The sequence below is a fragment of the Salmo salar genome, unplaced genomic scaffold (assembly GCF_905237065.1).
Source record: "Salmo salar unplaced genomic scaffold, Ssal_v3.1, whole genome shotgun sequence".
NCBI classification, from domain to species: domain Eukaryota; kingdom Metazoa; phylum Chordata; class Actinopteri; order Salmoniformes; family Salmonidae; genus Salmo; species Salmo salar.
In genome coordinates this window covers 1-15,592 of record NW_025549875.1, presented here as the reverse complement: position 1 = coordinate 15,592, position 15,592 = coordinate 1, and the positions used below count along the sequence as shown (strand labels likewise).

Here is a 15,592-nt window from a genome sequence, read left to right as displayed (position 1 = left end):
CTGGGTAGTCTAGTCTAGCAGGGGGGGCTCGGCAGGGCGGATTGTGGAGTGGGCCGTGAGGAGCGCCAGGAGTCTTCGGCTGCAGGAAGAGAGAGAGAAACAAAACAGGAGGTGAGATATGCTCCCTTTGGGAGAAGCTGAGAGAGAGGAGATCGTGGGGCAGTGAATGGAGACCTCCTAGAGAGATATGGGAGAACAGAAACAGAGAAAAGGAGCTAGAGCACAAAAGAGAGAGGAGTTAAGAGATGGGCTTTTGTAAACAGAGAAGAATAATTCAAGATACAGGAAAGAGAAAGGAAGAGAAGCGTTAGAGAAAAGGTTAATGTAGTAATGTGAAAGGTGGGATGGAGGAAACTTACTATCCATCTATTGACGTCAACAGACAGTCAGAGCCAGGTGCTGCAGTTAGTGATAACCTGGCAATTTCAACAAAATGAATAAAGAGGGTTACACGGTTAATATAGTGTCGATGAGGAGACATTATTCCTGTGTGAGATAGATAGGAGTAGGTACTGCTCCCTCACTGAGAGGTGGAGGAGGTGCTCTTACCTGGGCACCCAGGGGGGATCTCGCGAGAAGGACGAGAGGGGATCAGTGGGGGGGCACTTGAAAGGGTCCTGATGGTTGTTGCTGCCAAAAGGCGTTAATGGGCGGCGGGCTCGGCGCGAGAGGGGATGGGGGCCCCCAAACCACCGGGGAGGTTGAGGGGTGGTCCCACGCCTTGGGCCACCACTGCAGGAGGACGGCTTGGGGAGGGGCTGCTGCGGCCGGGGCGGCGCTGGGGGTAGGACTGGAGAGAGACGAACAGAGAGAAAGAGGTGTGGGGGAATGGAAAAAGAACAGACAGACAATAAAATATACATTTTTACAAACACTGCCCCATTAACAATAAGCTTTGGTCGAAAACTGTATGCCACACATGAAACTATTTTGTTCCCCACGTGACCCCCTTTAGTTCCCACATGGGACAATGGATGAATCAAAACATCTTCCATTACATGAATTTGAGAGAATTTAAGGTACATTCACTCAATTCACATTAACGTCAAAGTCAACAAATCCCTTATGTGCTGAATGTGACACACACACACACAATCTCCCTGGCCTCCTGCATCCAGCTGTGGTTGACGGGCGGCACGGGGACCGTCACCGTGGTGGTGGTGATGTCACCGATGATGTGCAGTGCCTCCTTGAGGGCGTGGTACATGCGAAGCACTGTCGCGGCTCGGCTGCGCCTGGTCAGCCGAACTCCTCCATCAGGCTGTTTTGGTCACCTGACGAGTACAGGTAGGCCAGCAGCTTTGAGTGGATGAAGTCCTTTAGCCTGGGGAGGAGAGGAGAGAGGAAGACCATCGACCACGGAGAAACGGTAAAGCTGTCTACTCCTCACATCATACTAGTCTGCATGGAAAGATGGAGTCACTGAACAGTCAATTTTCAGCGTGATGCTAGAAAACACAAACACCCCAACGCTTGTGGAAACACGTCAACACATAGGCACACAAAGCTGGCATACAACCATTTGATGGAATCCTGTTATAAGACATACAACCATTTGATGGAATCCTGCATATAAGACATACACACCATTTGATGGAATCCCCTGTTATAAGACACACCACCATTTGATAGAATCCCCTGCTATAAGACACTACCACCATTTGATAGAATCCCCTGCTATAAGACATACCACCATTTGATGGAATCCCCTGCTATAAGACATACCACTATTTAGTGGGACGGAATCCCCTGCTATAAGACATACACAAGAAAAACAACACCATTTGATGGAATCCCCTGCTATAAGACATTACCACCATTTGATGGAATCCCCTGCTATAAGACATACAACCATTTGATGGAATCCCCTGCTATAAGACATACCCATTTTGATAATCCTGCTATAAGACATACCACCATTTGATGGAATCCCCTGCTATAAGACATCACCACCATTTGATGGAATCCCCTGCTATAAGACATACCACCATTTGATGGAATCCTGCTATAAGACATACCACCATTTGATGGAATCCCCTGCTATAAGACATACAACCATTTGATGGAATCCCCTGCTATAAGACATACCACCATTTGATGGAATCCCCTGCTATAAGACATACCACCATTTGATGGAATCCCCTTGCTACAAGACAACTCACCATTTGATGGAATCCCCTGCTATAAGACATACCACCATTTGATGGAATCCTGCTATAAGACATACTCACCATTTGATGGAATCCCCTGCTATAAGACATACCACCATTTGATAGAACCCCTGCTATAAGACAGAGCCTGATAAGTGTAGACCGTCTCTAGGTTTTTTTCACTCACGCTGTTGATCATGCAGGTGCATGATGGTCTTGGGCATGAGATCCCCTGATGGACTTGTTGACGATGCCGATGTAGGAGTCCACCAGGTTACGGATGGTCCCCACCTGCCTCCCAGCTGGGGGTCCATGGAGAAGGTTTCTGGACGGGGCCGTATCCTCAGTGTCCACCTGGGAACACAGAGAGAGCGTTACCTCTGAGTGAGGACACACACGTACCTGTTCTCTGAGTGTTTGAGGTCCAATACACTATAGCAAATAAATACTACTGCATGCCATTGGGATACATTTACGTAGATGTCTGCCATTGTGAATCACACATCCAATCGCTCTGATATTAGTACCTCATAATCTCCCTTGAATCATGAATTGGGGTGCATGAGAAGAAACAAGCAGTAGGACAATCATCAGTGAAGTCATCAAGAAGTACAGGTGCATGATTAGTGTTCATCAAAAGGCTGTCACCACAATGCAGCCGTTCGTTTGACCTCTGCTTTGCTAACATTTCAAACTTCAAGGGTCGGTTTACCAGACACAGATGAAGCCTAGTCCTGGACTACAAACCCTTTCAATGGAGAATTCTCTGTTGAGCATGTCCTTACGTCCGTCCAGGACTAGGTTTCATCTGTGTCCGGGAAAAGCATGACCCAAAGACTATTTGAGTGAGTTTGGGTTGAGTACCTGGCCAACCCCTTCTCAGGGGTAGACCCTAGCCCTCAGGAAGGAGGCCTTCCAACTGTCCACGTCCTCCTGGGTGTCAACAGGCCAGCTCAATCGACGCTAGGTCCTTATACACATTCCTGCTTGATGGATGGCAAAACACAAACACAATCAGGGTGGGTGTAAATTCTATTTCATTTCTGTCAATTCACTAAATTAATTTCCCTCAATTCTTCTTGATGAGAATTTTGTAACATTTAAATGTCAGTTTACTTCCTGATTGACTGAATTGAGATGACAGACTTCTGTAGAACAGGACACACATACACAACACACACATCCGTATTTCTCTGACCTGGATTCAGTGTTGAAGACGTCAAATCACGTGTTTGGTGGACATGAAGCCTTTCTCCACATCCCTCAGCTTGAGGTTATCTAGGGGCAGCGCATGTACTTCTTCTCTTTCTCCTAAAACACAGAGGGGGGACGATCTGAACTCATAGCAATAACATCTTGACAAAAAAATCATTGAAGCCATTAAAAACACTAAAGTACACAAATAAGAGGAAGCTATGAAGACAGCCATTAACAAACTTGTTCATGGGTAACTTTGAAAAAACAATGGAATACAACAGTAGGCTTCTCCACCAATGAGCAGAAAGAGTGGAATGCATTTCCTCTGTATAAGACCCAGACCACCAGGCTGGTGAGAAGAGAGGGAGAGAGGAGGAGCATGGGGAGATGGGGGGAGGGATGCCGAGCTTTGCACTGTTGAGGGAGAAGCATCTGAAGCGTTTATGCTCCTTGCACTAGAACAGAGAGCCGCTCCAGTCCCAACACAGTTGGTACATCATTCCTAAGCCAATGTCCTGGCTCACACACACACACACACACACACACACACAACTTAATATATAACCACACACATGAAAACATACAAACCCCATGTGCTTGTGCAAACTCAAACACATAGACGCATGAAAGTGGCATACAACCACAAACCAAGACAAACACACACCCCACACACACCACCCACCCCCAACCCGCCCCAGTAACCCAGTACGATTTCCCTGCAAATTCCAAAGGCAGATCCCCTGCTGGAACATTTCAACCGGCCTGCCACCCGTCAGTTTGCTTCACCATCCTCTCGCTCCTTCTCTTTCTCTTCTGCACTTTCTCTTTCTCTCGCTCTTTCCGCCACAGAGGACTGGTAGAAACTGAAACGGCATCCAGTTGTTGGCGAGGCGTAGTCAGAGTGACAGGTTAAAGGTTTGTCTTTAGCTCTGGTCCAGCGGTCGGCGGTGTCTTTTGAAAGCTCTTTTGTTTCGCTGAGAGAGGGGACATCTTTGCCAAGGCCTGGGCTCTCTGGACCGAACTAATGGTACGTTTAAAAGTAAGACTATATTCCCGAATGCCATCCGTCTATGTCAAATGTTTAACTTTCCTTGGATGATCCCTAGTGCCTTCGGTTCATTTCTTTAATATTATTTCAACTTTGTTCCATTAAAACATTATAAAATATGTAATTATCGACAATGCCTTTTCCATAGCCTTTATTTTACAACCTTTGAAAAATGGCCTACAGAGCATTTGAAATCTGACTGTAGAGAGTAGTGTGTGTGGTCACACAGAGTCCATAAAACTTTGCTTTTTTGTTAATGTGCACAAAAGTAAATATAGTAATGGCTGTTGGAACTTCCCCCCAAGTTGATCAAATTCTATTAAAAAAAGTTGTAAGCTCAACATCTCTCCATTACATCAACATACTAAATTAGTCATATATCTATGGACCTCAGTCTGAGTTTGGTTGCTTTCTTTATCAGGGAAGGAATGTTTACTCTCCTCCATCTCTCTCTCCTTCCTCCATACCTCCCCCTCGCTCCTGTCCAAAAGGGCAGTGACCTGCAGCCGGAGCGAACCCCGCGGCTTCCCTTCCCCCTCTCACCCCCCCGTTAGCCCAGTGTTAGCAAAAGAGACTACCTGTTCATCAGGCTGAAGCTGAACAGTAGTCTGCACATTGGTTAGGCTGGGCCGGGACACACATCAGGACACATCTAACCACCGGCCACCAGGGGCTCTAGTGAGAGGCTCGGATCTGATTCTCCACCATGACAATGAGGGAGGAGGGAACATGCAATGCAGATCATATATCAGCCCATGGACTCGTAGCAGAATCTTTCTGGCAGTTTGTATTGTATTATTTGTGTTGTATTGTACTTAACCCAGCGTTAGACACTCACCTCCCTCATCCTTGTACCAGGATAGTGACTCTTCTGCGGTCAGGATGAACCAGTACTCCTTGGAGCCTCCCTTCATTGATGCTGATGTTGATGGTGAGCCAGCCTTTGCGGATCACCTGTTAGGGGGAGAGATAGGGGTGGGGGAAACAGGGAGCGAGGGGTGGTGGGGACAAGGTATACGGGAGGATGGAGGGAAAACACATCATTAAAGTACTCGTGATTTACCTCCTGGAGATCTTGCTTGATATGACAACTTAACTGACCGAACAAAAACCTTACCTGGGGTACTCTGTGTGAGTTTTGGTTGATACTGTCTTACCAAATAAGCACTAAGATGTTCTACAGAATACTCTAAATTAACTCTTCTATTCTGAGTACAAAGATTTACAATTTAAACAATGTTTCTGAACATGATCCCTGATGAAGAGCAAGTAAGCATACAAAAAGTATTATTCAGAAAGGATGACTAACTGAAGGGTGGAGATTAAAACAGAAACCCCGAACTAACATGGGGCATCCAGACCAGGGTCAGGGGTATTGTATGTTAGAGTGAGCGGGTCAGTAAAAGCTACCTATACACGGTTAGCCAAAACAGACTAGGGTTAGTGGGTTAACTGGGCAGAGTCATGAGACATACCACTTTCCAGTGTAGGGGCACTGTCAGAGAGGCTAAACACCCTATCTCAAGGAACAGGAGATAGGGAGATGGAGAGAGCAAGAGGAGGGCCAGACTGTGGGGAGAGGAATACAGCGATATGCAGAGACAGTGGAGACGGGTTAGACTGAGCCACAGCTCACGGAGTCGACGGGTAGAGAGAGAGGGATGAAAAAAATAAAAGTGATCAACCCCATCCTAAGTTAGCAAACATTGTTTTCACGACTTTTGTCTTATCTGGTGAATGATAATGTCAAGCAGAAGTAATAACATTTGAAAATGAATAGATTTGGTAAATAGTTTTTCATTGTTTTGACCTCCCCACATTATAACTGGAAGAGGAAGTGTAAACTAACAGCCTATTCGATCAAAAAAAGGTAACTCCAAACACATTTTCGCTAAGAACAACTGTTCTCACAAAGGTTATCTATGTCTGGCCAAAAATGTATGTCCAAGTCAACAAAGCTTCATGCAGCAGCCAGCAGCACTTTCACAGTGGTAGTCTAGTCACAGGTGCTGTTTCAAAGCCTATGTCAGACACAGTGAGTGTAATTATCTTTAATGAGTGTAATCTGTTCAATATTAGGAGTTGAAAAATAAAGTTGACATCAGAAAGATACTCTTATTTTCTACTGCATGCAATTCAACATTTGCTTATTCTGTTGCTAGCGATATTCATAAAAACCTTTAAATAAAAATCACTTTTTTGGGACCCCCTGCAGTACCCGTCAGATACCTAGGGGGCTGCTGGCCCCTGGTCGTAGTGCCCCTTGTTAGTGCCATTACAAAGAACCATCAGGGGCAGCGAAGATATCAAGCTTGAACAAGGGGCGATACTGTCAAGCTATGCTGATAAGACAGAGAGAACATCAACCTCTCTCTCCCTCTCCTGTGTCTTTAAAGACTGATTGGGGTTTGATGACCGGGGGAAATTATGTGGGAAAGTAGCAAAAGAAATGAGAGAGGAAGAGGCTGTAACATAGGAGTTGGCTACATTCTCAGTTTGCCTTGGCGAGGAATTGCCTTACACCCCTTCTTTAATGAGAATGTTATTTTTAAAAACCTGGCTGGCAGTCAGTGGTCAGTGTTAAAGGTGTTGGGAAAGTGAGACAGACAAGAGGAGTGTGAGGTGACAGAATAGGGATAGTGAGATGCTTTTAATGCCATGACACTTCTTTCTCATCTGTATAAACAGAAGCCCTGACATGCAGGATAGGTCAGTGATGACTAAAGAAAGACATTTAGCCTGTTCTATCTTTTCAGCTACATCTAATGTTCAGGTTATTATCTCTAGAAAAGTTAGGCCACTTGATGGAATTGCCTCAATTCCTGTCAAAAGCTTCCCTACATTGAAATCCCTCATTTCTAAAGTAAACATTATTTTAGGTCTTCCACCAGCTGGTAAATCAAACATTGATACATTAGATGTGGAAACTATACACATTCCAAATCATTATTATACCTAATTTATATTACTTCAAAACCACTATTTGATCAGAGTTATTTGATGTAAATGATAATCATTGATTGAATCATGACGCCCCCCCCCAACTTACCTTCTACCCTCTACTGCTGCCACCCCTCTGGTCCCCTGATTGGAATGACAGTCACGGGTCCCACGAGAATGGTTTGTGGACAGTTGTGAGGTGTGCTACTAACATATTGTTATAGTGATGATTGGAATATTGAGTTGTGGGAAGTTGTGACATGCCACGATAAGTTAAAGAGAGAAAACATCAAGAGGAGATTTCAATGACACCAAAAAGGATGAAAATGTGAACATCTAGTGTATGATGTTGGTGAAGTACCCCTCCTCCCCCATCCCCTGGAATGTTCAGGACCCTTCGACAGCAAGGCAAACTGCATTGGCTTCACTAGGTTAAACCCTGGACAGGGCAGCATGGGTAAGGACCAAAAAGCAGGAGAACTGGACACCAGCCACTCTCACATCCTCCCAACTCTCCCATAGTCTTTCACAGGGAATCGCGAGCATTACACTTCAGTGTGGTTCAAGAACGTGACATAAAAGTTGTAACAATTCTGCCTGTGCTTGGACAGAAATGGTTTCAACAGGTTTGAGAGTAAAGAGTAAATGTTAGTAATATTCTATCTACTTGTCCAATTAAAGACAATTGCTGTCTTGTTAATGAAACCAATAATTATTGAGCATAACCTGGATGTTATTGAGAAAGCCGTTAGATTACGGGTAAGGGTAAAGCCGATGAGAATTACATCTCTTTACGATACGATTCTGATTGATCTCCGGTTTGCCATAAGTCTCGAGACTCTACTACCTTCCTGCTCGCCCTCTCTCCAGTCCCTGTGGAGTAGGAAGATATACGAGAAAAAACAGCTCATCATTTTGAAGAGGAGTTCTGTACAAAGGAGTGACCTGGAACAAGTTGTCATAACACCAATTCCTATAACCCCCCATTCTTTCCTAAGTGTCAGATGTCTGGCCTCTCAGTTCTCCTGCTCTGGTGAGCCCGCCCCTGCTGACCCTAACAGGGTGTGGCTTGGATCTGTGGGGTACTTACCAGAATCTCACCCTGCAGGGATGGGAGGGGATTTGGGGAGTGGTTAGGGCAAAAGATGGCAGGATAAATCATAGACCGGGAAAAGGGGGGAAGCAAGCAAGCCAGGGAGTGGGAAAATGGGTAAGGGGAGGAGTTTGGGGGAGGACACATTTGAAAATGGTAGAATGAAAGGTTTGAAGGTGAGAGACAGAAATGGAAGGAATCCAATGAGACAGCCAGAGAGAAACAAAGAAACAAACAAATAAACAAAGATGGAAGGAGAGAAAAGATGGAGACAGTGAGAGATGGAGAGAGAGGGAGCAAGAGAACAAGAGTTACATGCGATTAGATTTCCTTCAAGTACCACACATCGGTTAATTTGATATTGGTTGCTTCATTGAGCGAAAGCTGGGTCCCATGCACAATCTGAATTACAATACAAAAAAGTGCTTTGGTAGTTGAAAAACATAAAACAATTCTATGATTGTTGCTTTGCTGTTGGGTATCATGCCTTGGTTGTGTTGTAGTGCCGTCAAATAGTGATAAAGTAGTGATAGTTGTAGTAGAAACATAGCTGTTATTTCCTGTGCAGGGAAGCAGGGAGGGCTTGAATGACTCGAAAGTCTAGGGCAACTCTCCCCTCGCTGAAATACAGTGTTAGGAGGTATTTCTATAGGATGTAATGCATTCCATCCTACAAAATATGTACCCTTACTAGGTTTCCAGGAACCTGAGAAGTGCACTCTATAAGTGTTGAGTGACATTGAAGCTGAAATACACATAGCCATACTTGCTAGATTGGTATTTAGATATCACATCAATAAAGCAGGAAGACTTCAAAACACTTTTAGAACTGTTTGGATGACACAGGAAGAGAGGTGCCAGGTTTATAAACACAGTGGGCCAAGGAGTAAAATGAACATCTGACTTAAAGACAGGATGGTATTTGGCCATGATTTGCAGTTGTTATCTTGAAGCTACTTATGCTTAAGTAAATAAAATTGTTTGTTAGGTTGTAAGTGTCAGGTTAGGTTACTAGTAGTTGAGTATATTAATTGGTAGCATAGGGTCAGAGGTCAGGTCTGTTAACAACATGTAAATATGATCGAGGGGAAGTGTCAGTCTGGGGGCAGCTGAATCTGGGGGGTTGATCAGATTGGGAGGGCTGGGTAAGTAAGAGGGTGGGAGGAGGAGGGACAAAGGTACCTGGTTGGGAATGGCCCTCTTCTTGTTCTGATGTGTATTTCTCGCTGGGCACTGTTAGAAAAAGGACAGGTTCAGAAGGAACCCACAATTTCAAAAATCAAGCAATCAGCATCAACAATGTTTGGGTAATAATGTGTATTGACTGAATCAAATCGTTTAACAGCTATCAAAACCTGTCCTACAATTCAAGTTTATCAAACATATGGCGTTGGGAACAGTGGAGTGGGGGGGTCTGGGGGAACGGGCGGGGAGAGAGAACAGGGACACCGATTCGTGACAGCCCACCTGTTAACCGTTGCCCTTTTCCCTGGTGGGCTGCCATCACCGTGGCTCTTCTGGAAGTCAAGACTGGAAAGTGACGCCACGAGAGACAAGTTACCACCCTACCTACCTGAAAACACTTCTCATCCATCAACCCATTCTCCCATGCGGATGATTGGAAAGGAACCCTTCGCATTCTGGGACCAAGGGGGCAACAATGCTATGTTACACGTAATCAGATGCATACCTCAGGGGCCAGAGGGAAGAGACCATAGAAACAGCAGTCATTATATTTCTTGGAAGAAGACTCAACTCAGCTAGCTACATGCTGTGCATCCTATAGGGTAATTGCACTACACTGGAGACAGTGTAGAGGGCAGAGGTCACACGCATGTCCAGCTCTGGCAGGACATCCAGTATGAGTAGCTAGGGCTGACCTATTAGCAAGATGCAGGAACTCAGGATTCCAAAACACTACATGTTATTAGTAATAACCAATGCAGTCAACAGATAAACTCACTCAGGTCACTCCCTAAGCAATCAAAACAGACCCAGAGAGACAGGGTCAGAAAGGGGAGGGTGCACAACCTAGCATGATTGATTCAGCTCATTAGGAGGCAGAACTAACCGTGACGGACCATGCAGCTAGATCGACCTTTGTCTCGACCCCTAGCCTCCGCTCCACTAGAGCGTATTCTGTGTTCTAACCCGTTCATTGATCTGCCTTCCATGGTGGACCAATCAGATTGACTAGTGCAGTGCTGGTTTTACGGCATGAGATCAAGGATCCACAGATACAGCCCTCAGTAATACTCGATAAGGGTAATATGGTGTGAGTTTGTAGCACAGTGATCTCTGTGAGTGATATTTAGGGCTGTGGATAAAGTGGCCAAACAGCGATTGAGGCGGTATTGATTGTTTCCAAGTCTATAGGGAATGGCACTTACTGTAGGATAACTATCGCTACAGTCAGTCAGACACACAAGCATGGGACTACCCAGTCTATCTTTAAAGAGAGTTCAGTTCAGTCCATGCCCAGTTCTGCAAACAGTACAAATCTGGCTTTAAAGGGGCAGTTGGTTAGTCTGGTGCCCAGGGACTACATCACAACCACACTTCAGCTGGGAGCTGGGACACAAGGGGAAGGGTGTGTCATGGGTAAAGGGGTGAGGTTATTAGGGTGCATTGGGGGGGTAGTAGGATTCATACTTGGTTAGAGCCTATAAAGTCCTCGTGGTTGGTGTCTGATGTAGGACAGCTCCAATGTTCAATCAGCAGCATCACCTAGAATGAAGACAGAGCTTCCACTCGTGACAATAGACTTATTTCATCTTACATTTACATTCATTTAGTGCGTCGAACAAGACGTCTTTACAAACCACCTATCACAATCAAGCAAAGCCAGTCCTAGTTTACCGAAAAAGACAAGTGCAAGAAAGCCCAAGTACAAACAATTGATTTTCAAATAGAGAATAATATTTTATAATATTTCTTAAAACTCTCCTGTTGGGAGTAAGTTTCTCTGTCAGTGGTCAGGTCCTGAATTAAAAAAAGCATCTCAGAGTAGGAGTGCTGATCTAGGATCAGGTCCCCTGACCATATCACATCTAATTCATTATGATCTAAAAAGGCTGGAACTGATCCTACGTCAGCACCCCTACCCCGACAGGCCCTAAAATGCACTGACCTGGGTCCTTGGTCTTGCCACTCTCTCTCTCTGACCCATTGGAGTGGTGACGATCCTCTCGGTCTCCTCTCTCACCGGGGTAGGAACCCAGCTGCAAGGTAACCTACAAAACAACTGCAACACTGACCACATAGACCCAGAGAAACACTAGCATCCACTTTTAACACTCTGGGCATGACTATCCAGGCAGACCTACCTTCCATTTACATGTGTACAACAGACAGGAGATGGAAGCACATACACCTGAGTGGACAAAACTTTAGGAACACTTACTGCCGTTCCATGATAGACTGGCCAGGATGAATCCGGTTTGACACAGCTAAGATCGCTTATTGATGTCACCTGTTAAATCCACTTCAATTCAGTGTAGACGAGAGGAAACAGGTTCAAGGATTTTGAAGCCTCGATTCTAATTGAGACACAGATTGTGTCATGTGTGCCATTCAGAGGGAATGGGGCAAGACTAAATATTTAAGTACTTGAACAGGTTATGGTAGTAGGTGCCAGACACACTGGTTTGTGTTCAAGAACTTTGCAAACAGCTGCTGTGTTTACACACACAGTTTCCTCATGTGTATCAAGAATGGTCTCACCACCCAAAGGACATCGAGCCAACTTGACACAACTGTGGGAAGCATTGGAGTCAACATGGGCCAGCATCCCTGTGGAACGTTTTCTACACTTTAGCAGAGTCCATGCCCTGATGAATTGAGGCTGTTCTGAAGTTAGAGATGGGTAGCAACTCAATCAACCCAGGAAGGTGTTCTTAATGTTTCTTACACTCAGTGTGCAGGATAGGGGAAGGTCTTAGGCATTCCCAGCAGTGAATATAGTAATCATATTGACTACCACACACACACACACACACACACACACACACACACACACCTTAATGGGCATGCACACAGGATGAATGTCTGCGATCTGGCACAAGGGCATGCGCTTTCAGCCTCAGTTGGGAATGACCATGTGATGGACACCTATGAGGAGTCATGTCATGATGATTAGCTCTAGTTGATCTGGAGTCAACCTTTAAATGGATCAATGGATAAAATACATAGAAACATTTCTAGGGAAATTAGATCATTCAACGTTAAAAAACAAAGAAAGTAAGTTAATTACAGTTGACACTATTGTTTTCCTCTTGTGACGGTCAAACAATCATTCCAAGCTGACGGTGATCGCTGATATTATTTCATGTTAGTGAAGGAACAGATCAGGAGAATGAAGAAGAAGAGGGTGAAGGACAGAGTGAAGGACGATCCTTTCTTTGGTCTGAAATCTAATACCGGAGGAGGTAGAGTCATGTTAGAAAGGGATGGGACGGTGGTGGGTCTTTGTTAGCAATTCCCCCTCCATCCACAAGATGGCATGGTTGTTGTTACACTGTTGCTATGGCAACCCGCACACCGCCAGCAGATATTTATATTGTTTCCCTCTCATGTTGCATTTCCATCCGGTTAGGCAGACAGGAATAATATCAATGGTGCAGTGCTGGGTCGTGAGGGAGCATAGCCTTATAGCCCTGGAGCTCTGCAGGACATGTATACATACACATATATATATATATAGCTCTGGGAGATCTGGGCTCACTGTTCTGATAGACAGAGGTCTGGGTCTTGAGGAGGAGGGAGCGGAGGGGATGCTGAAAGGAAGTTAAGACGCGCTGCTTAAAATCTCAGACGTGATTTGCAAGTCAATAAGCGATCGGACACGTGTGGCTTGGGCAAAAGGAGAGGATGGCGAGGAGGGACACACACACAATCCAGCACTGTAGGAGAGATGGCGTGGGGGATGATTTCATTAGGATAGGTTGCTGATTGGAGCGCGGTGGAGGAGAGGTGCGTAGGGAACACAGGGACCCGGGCATTCAATCACAGAGATGATCTGCTCCGAAACACTCTCTCTCTCTTCCTTCTTTCCCCCCCACCCCTCTTTCCTGTGAGGGGTGAGTCTGCTCTTGGTTACCTTGACAGGAAACACTTTCATGACTGTCAGCGGTCAGCTCAGAGACACCACAGACTCTACACATTTCAGGCTGGGGCTCTTTCAGTTTGAGGATCTGCTTTTTGACTATGGCCTCGAAGGCCAGGTCAGGGTTGAACAACCCCGTTCTGAGGGGTACGGGGAGTTAGTGTAGGGGGCAGCAGAGAGAGGGATAGACAGAGAAATTACAACAGAGGAAGTAGAGAGAGAGAAATACAGGAAAGAAAAGAAAACAAGAAGACTTCTTAGTTTAGTTAGTTGTCAAACTAGAATATCTCTGTAGATCTCAAATACAAGTAAAGCAAGAAGGTAAGGACAAGCCGCAGGCTTTCACATCCTCTCCTCCTTGACAGGGCAGTTCTTCTCAAACTAGTATAATATAGATATGTGGGTACACATTCAACTCACAGTACCTACATAACTAACAGCCTAGCTATGTCAGTCCTGTATGTGTATCATTCTTAGACAGATGACCTGCAGCTTGTCCAGCGTGAGACCAGTGATGCTCGGGAATGGCCATCCCAACCATCCTGCCTCTGGGGATGACGACAACACCACAACTGTCACAAAACACGACAGCGCACCCGGGCACATACGCCAGCCGTGGCGGCCGAGGGGAGTCAAACTGTACCCATATATCTGCACCATCCAGTCCTCTGGACATACACTACACTACATCTACCATACAAGTGTGTATAGCGTGTTTTTTATTTGATTTATTTAACAAATTCTTATTTACAATGACGGCCTATACCAGCCAAAACCCCGGGGCGGACGCTGGGCCAATTGCAGCGCCGCCTATGGGGACTCCTAATCACGGTTGTGACATACAGCCTGGATTTCAACCTCTGGAGATGCAGTGCCTAGGACCGCGGCGCCACCCAGAGCCCCTTCTCGGGTGGTTGGGCACTGTAGACGCTCTGGATTAGGCCAGGAGTTTTTATTTACCAATTCAACTACATGACCTCGACTGGAAAATCTCTGGGCCTTAGTTGTGCTATCTAAAGGGTCACAGAGGCCATGGATGTACAGCTGCTGTGGAGCAGAGTGGGTCAGTGTTGTGCTCCCTCAGTGTCGCCTCCCTGTGGCCAGGCTGGGTCGGGACAGGACGCGAGCTCCGGGACACCAGGCTGCAGTACCTGCTGGTGCACTGCCTGACCGTGCTGATGAGCTCCTGAATGACAAAGGTCGATACATTTGATACAGGGCCTCTTTCAGCTTTAATGATCTGCTTTTCACAATGGCCTCAAACGCCCAGGTCGGGAAAGAACAGGCCCGCTTCTGGAGACGACAAAGACACAGACGGGGGGACAAGAGACAAGGAGAGACCAGACAGACGGGAACAAAAAAACAGACAGAGGTAGGGACGACAGACAAGTTATTGTCCAGAGAGATACAGACAAACAGAAAAGCAGATCGATTTGTGTCAGTCCAGACAATGAGAACAGTGAAGCATACAAAAAAAAAAAAAAAAAAGATACTAAAACAGACATTGACAGACAGAAATAAGGAAGAGAGAGCAGACCAAGGTTATCAAAAACACGAAACAGCACACAAATCAGTGATTGATGTATGCACAAGGAAATAACAAGCAAGATATTACAAGATGCTAGAGGTGGGGAGAAGGAGTGGGGGAAGATTAAATGGGTTTAGATTTCATCTAAACAAACAAACCATTTGAGCAAGTATGATAAATGCTGTGGAGAGTGATCTGTGGGCAATTCAGTGATTAAAGCAAGGCTGTGTGTGAGTTTTATGGGTTTTAAAGGAGGAAACAGAGAGGAAGATAATAGTGAAGAGGAAAGAGCTGAAAAAGTGATGGTGGTGGGAAAGACAGGACGGCCCTCTCTCCACTTGCCTTGACACTGCCATGGACATTCTTGATGGCATGATCAATCTCCTCCTCAACTCCTTCTCATCAAAACACAAATCTGGAGAGAGAGAAAAGAGAGAAGAACAAACAATAGAAAACTGTTCATCCATTCTGCACTCTAAAATTCACACTTCTAAACAAGTCTATCTACTGTGGTCAAAACAGTCAAGCAGGC

At 45.5% G+C, this 15,592-nt stretch overlaps 1 pseudogene; it reads right to left on the bottom strand.

The window, feature by feature from the left end:
- Positions 1-643: 643 nt before the first annotated feature.
- On the bottom strand, positions 644-15,475 carry LOC123738974 (dynamin-2-like; annotated as a pseudogene).
- Between the last annotated feature and the right edge of the window lie 117 nt (positions 15,476-15,592).